Source organism: Thermobia domestica, chromosome 1 (genome assembly GCF_964235325.1).
Source record: "Thermobia domestica chromosome 1, izTheDome1.hap1.1, whole genome shotgun sequence".
NCBI lineage: Eukaryota > Metazoa > Arthropoda > Insecta > Zygentoma > Lepismatidae > Thermobia > Thermobia domestica.
This window is the reverse complement of record NC_137454.1, coordinates 231,280,817-231,286,835: the sequence shown is the minus strand read 5'-3', so window position 1 is coordinate 231,286,835 and position 6,019 is coordinate 231,280,817.

Below are 6,019 nucleotides of genomic sequence, written 5' to 3'. Positions count from 1 at the left end.
TGTTGATGTTTTTTTTTTTTTTTTTTTGAGTGGAACACATACAGAAAATATGTTGTTAATCATTTAATAAAAGTTTGTTAATGCAATATTTACATCATCCGATTGCGAAAGACAATCCCAGTTTACGTTGATGTACATCTTCTATGCACAGAGTTCTATGTACATCTTTTGGAAATCTGCTTTTCTAAAATTAAAACTGGGTTCCTTAACTTCTTTCTTATGTTTCTGCAGATATTTAAATGGGAAAGAGATAAGTAAAGCTGTGTGATGCCTCTCTTCATTAGTAACAAGAGAACATTCGTTTATTACGGAAGCGTCATTAAGATTTGAGAGTACTAAGTCTAAGGTTCGGCCATTACTATTTTGAATGTCATTATAGGACATTAAGGGTCTTTACTACAGCGAAATCAAACTACCGCTAATTTTAGAGTTTTTCTGTGATATCTTCAAAACAAATAAAAATATTCGAAAAGCAGAGACGTAATGAACTAGATAATACGATTTTGGATGTGATACCTTTCCTATAATTCACCTATCTGCTTTTGGTATGTCGCTATTTACAGAACCCGCAAAAAATACTAAATCTATCTACAGTTGCAAATCGAAAGCAGATAGATGAGTTGTGATAACGGTATCACATGCAAAATCGTATTGTCTAGTTCACTACGTTTCTGCTTTTCGAATATTTTTTATTTGTTTTGAAGATATTACAGAAAAACTCTAAAATTAGCGGTAGTTTAATTTCGCTGTAGTGAAGACCCTTAAGTCATACAGGGACATGAAGTTATTTAAGTCTTTACATTTATTTGTTGAAAGTAGGAAGTCAAAAGTAGAACACGTTATTTGACTTATATTAAAGCCCTCTATGCAAAGAACGGTGCTTCGTATTGGAACATTACTCTCAATAAGTTCATAAAACAATTTGTATGTCGTTACAGTTGAATCCGGAAGAATGTATACTTCACAAATGAAATAAACTTCTTTAACATAATTTATCTTCATATTGAGTTTGGATAACCCGAAAATAAATTCCTTTTTACATCCCTGGCTCTATATGATTTTCCCTCTAATACTATACGCAAGTACTGTTTTCAAGTTGACAATATATCATATCGTTAATATAAAATCCACCCTTGAATAATACAATGATGAACAGAAAAAGCATAGTACTTTCAAATACAATTGTTTAGTATTATGAGTATTTATGTAAATAACGCAGTTTGGCGAAGGTGGTACAAACTTAAGATGTGTTATTACACGAAAAGTCTTTAATGATAAATATCATTTGTGCATTTAAACATTACTTTCAACATACTCCCCCCGGGAAAAAATATTCAAGATTATAATATATTATTGTATTGTATTTCAAAATTACTGATACATCACATGATTATCCCTACATTGTCATCTAATATTGTTTTGTATTAAGTACTATGAACAATTAATAATCAGATCTTTTGACTATCAGTGGTTGCCAATAGCCACTGAGAGACAGTAGTTGCAGCAACACTCTGTGGCACAATTTCTTCTTGCTGTCTAATCCCTATCTTATATACTGTTAACATTTCCTGAAGCACATCGTAGTTCATATTCGTTATATTGAAACACACCTAATGCTCTGACTTGCTACTTGCATAGAGTCGGGTAAATATGGTAAAATAGGGGAAATAAGGTGTAGTTTGAAGTTGTATCCTTGAAACACGATCAATTTAAATGAAGACATTATAAAGTCAATACAGAAAATTGTTTGGAGATGGTTATATAGAATGAATTTAAAAGGATAGAATTTTCAGATTAATGGCATTGATATGAGTGTAACTTATTTGCTTGATGTGTCTGTTGATGTGATGGACCGGAACATTTGTTATCTAAAAATGTTAGAATAAAGCAGACATTTAGATGCTACCTAACAGATGCGAAATTAGCCCCGCAAATATGAAATAGAAAGTAATTATTTTGATTTTTAATTTTTAGTCAGGTGGTGCAAATAAATGTGTTGTGTTTTTGGATGTGAGAGGTTTGTGTGTTTTACTAAATGTTTGATTGTCTTGTGATTTTTATATTTACTTTGCCTTGAAAGGTAGATTTTATAATATTTACTCTAAAGAGGTGATTGCGAATAGCAATAAGTGTGTAAAAAGGATGAAGACACAGAAAAGATAGCTAAAGTTATATGGAAATATGGAATTCTTTCTTTTTCTAAAGTGTGCAGAGGAGGTTATATCAGAGTTGTATAAATATGATATGAATCAAACAGATTGGTGCAATACCGAAACGTGAGTAGGTTGTATGAAGGTGATTTTATTAATTACATATTTTATTGTTTTTTAAATTTTTGTACTATTCAATAATTTATCATCAAATTAGCATCAATTACCCGATTTGATTGGTTAAATTAAGAAAAACTAGTAATATGTTCAGTTAGTCAGTTACTTTTTACTGCTACTAAAACGCTCTTTTGTATTGGTCATTTTCGATTATTTTTATACGTATATCCTCCTCCCCTCCCCATATTGCGGAGCACGTCATCGGAAGTGTAATTGTTCATCTCATCGACCCCGAAAACTATGAATTCGACAATGATATTGGTCATTTCTATCATTTTATATATCTACTCCTCCCCTAAGTTGCAGGGCTGGATTTGGATTTGAATGGCGTTAGAAGTGTCACTGATCATCTCAGCGGTCTGGAAATCTATAGATTCGGCACTAATATCAGTCATTTTAGATACTTTTTATATATCTCCTCTCCCCCTCTCTCAAGCTGTAGGTCTGAATTTGGATTTAAACAGCCTCGGAAGAGTCACTGTTCATCTCAGCGACACAAAAGCTATAGATTCGAACTAATATCGGTCATTTTCGATCACTTTTAAATGTCTCCCCCTCCCCCTTTCATAAGTTACAGCGTCAAAGTGACATGACAAAAACTATCTCAGATTCGAACTTCATCTAGGTTGAAATTTGATCGAGATCGGTTGGGTAGTTCAAGAGTTATTAAGTTTTATTTATTTTTTAAATATATATCTCTTCCCTTCCCCTCCCCAAAGTTCTACCGTCAAAATGATATAATAAAAACCAACCCAGGCCCGAACCTCATCTATGGTGAAAATTTGATTAAGATCGAACGGATGATTTAAGCGTGATGAAGTCACAGAGACGGTCACTTTTATTTTATTTTATTTTATTTATTTATTTATTTTTTTTACATATATATCGCCTCTTCCTCTTGTCCTACGTTGCACCGTAAAAGTGAAATAACAAAAACATTCCAGGCCCGAACCTTATCTATGTTGAAAGTTTGATCGAGATCGGTCGGGTGGTTCAAGAGTTATTAAGTTTTATTCATTTTCATATATTTCCCCTCCTCCCCTCTCCTTGCCCTAAGATCTACCGTCGAAGTGAAATGATAAAAAAACTTCTCAGGTTTGAACGTCATCTATGTTGAAAATTTGATTGAGGTCGAAGGAGTGGTTCAAGAGTTATTAACTCACGGCCATATTCTCTTTTATTTTTCTATATCAATTTTTTATATCTCCGCACCCTTCCCCTTCCCTACGTTGCTCCGTCAAAGTGAGATGCTAAAAGCCATCCTATGTACGAACCTTATGAATGTTGAAAATTTGATTGCGATTGGTCGTTTGTTCAAGAGTTATTAAGTTTTATTTTATTTTTTATAATTCCCCCTCCTCCCCGGCCCCTACCTTGTACCGTCAAAGTGAAATGACAAAAACACTCCCAGGCCCGAACCTCATGAATGTTGAAAATTTGATCGAGATTTGTAGGGTGGTTCAAGAGATTAAGAGTCACAAACATAGTCACTTTTAATTTAATAATATAGATAAATGAATATCGAGGATGAGGTATAACGGAGACTTTGTCATAACATTAGTTGACAACACCACTTTGCGTTCTTTACTTCGCTGACATTTTAAAACAATTGGGAAGAGATCAAATATGACATGTTGGTTTAGTTGCATACCATTCTGGTATTTAATTTACAAATATGGAAATAGGGCTATAAAAATACCACATTTTAGGTAATCAAACATTCGTGTTCATTTTTGTTCTGTTATAGTCATTGACTTTAAGAATTAAAGGGCAAAGAAAAGCAAAATAAAATAGTGAAAATACAGATACTTATCAATTTAATGGAAACACGACAATTTAATGGAATGGTTGGCAACGGCCATGCGGCGATCGCACCACCAGGATGTTAGTGGTGATCTGTTGTGGCAAACTCCGTGTGTGCAGTGAACTGAACAGATGACATTATTGTAAAACTGGCTACCTGTCTGATTTCTAATAAAAAGAAATTGCTGGCGCTCTGTTATGTGGTGCAAGTGTTATGAAAGTAGCAAGTGAGTTAGGTGTATCCCAAGAGCCAGGTCCAAGGTGATGATGACCTACAAAACCCACGGTAAAACCACATGGACGAAGAGAAACAATGGTTGGAAGCAAGTCCTAAGTAAAAAGTCCCTCCTAACATTAAAGAGGATTGACACTCAGAACGAGCGACTATGATGCAAGTGACGGAGAAACTTAAGCAGCTCCTCGTACAGTCTGTATTGACAATCACAGTCTGCCACGAGGTATATGACATGTACATAGGGGATTGGGATCCACGGACGAAACAGCCACTAAGGGACCAAAACGCTTTTGTATGACACTAATGTTGTCAAAAACATACAATATGAACTAGAAACGTGGCTGGAATGATGACTAATGACTGAATAATGACTGGAAACGTGTGATATGGTTGGATGAATCATTAGTTTACCATTTCTCAAACCTCGGCCGTGTTTACGTGAAGCGGATGTCCAACGAAGCATATGATCTGAAATGTCCAAGTCCACCTGGGAAACATTGTCGCGGCTGTGTGCTCTAGTAGGCTCTGTGCTCGCATCACTATTCGTCGTTATGTCGCCACTTTAGGAGACTTTGTGCATCATATGGTCTATGTGTATTGTTTCCAGGTAATACACCATATTCCAGTATGATAATGTGCTCATTCACACCTCTGGAGCTGTTGCAGAGTGGTTTGAGGAATGTTGGGATACAATTGAACACATCCCATGATCTACATAATCTACAGACCTGAACGCAATTAAGGTGTGTGGTTTCTTTTGTAGACATGAATCCCAAGTAGATTCCCACGTCCATCATCTCTCAAGAAACAGAGTGATTCCACTGTACGTGTACTGGCGTAATACAGTCTGTAAAAGAGACAACTGCATCATTGTGTTTTCTTAAGGACATATAATAGTATTACACTTACCAGTTAATTGAATCATTGATTTGAGAAACATCATAAGTCAGCCGTATGCCAAAAATGAGCTTACATGCAGCTTTGATTCTTGAAGGGTAGCTACCCCGTTGGGTTATGATATGTCACAAGTCACGCTAAGAGTTAGTGCAATATCGAGCTACAACAAGTGACTCTGAGTTGAGAAACGTCACAAATCATTGACTTACGGCATTATTGACATTATTGACTTATGTCGTATCTCAAATCAATTCAATTAGGGATGGTATTCCTCTATTTGTCAAGTCTTGGTAAATCTTCAAGCACTGTAAGGGTTACATTATCAAGTAAGGCAAAAGTCATGAATATATTTACATTGAATCAACTCGAAGACCAAAGATACAAAAAGTTGGTTACAAAAAGTATTGATCAATTCTGTTTGTCGATATGTATTTGATAATGTTTGCGACACATTTTATACCATTTCTGTGTATTTATTTTTTGTTTTACTCATTTTTTCTTCTTAACTGCTTCAAGTCATCCTAGGATGTTGTGAACAAGAGTTTGACAAATTTCCTTGTCAATGCCATGGTACCAAGTGGTGGCAGTTCTTGCTATCAACTTGGTTTTGTTGTCAGAAATCCTTTCTCTGAATTTTCTGTTCAGTATGTGCTACAAGTTCTCTACAGTGTTTACGTCTGATGAATTAGGCCAGAGCGCTTTTAGAATATTTATTTCAATGAATCAGTTATTCATTTGATGATACCGATGACATTAC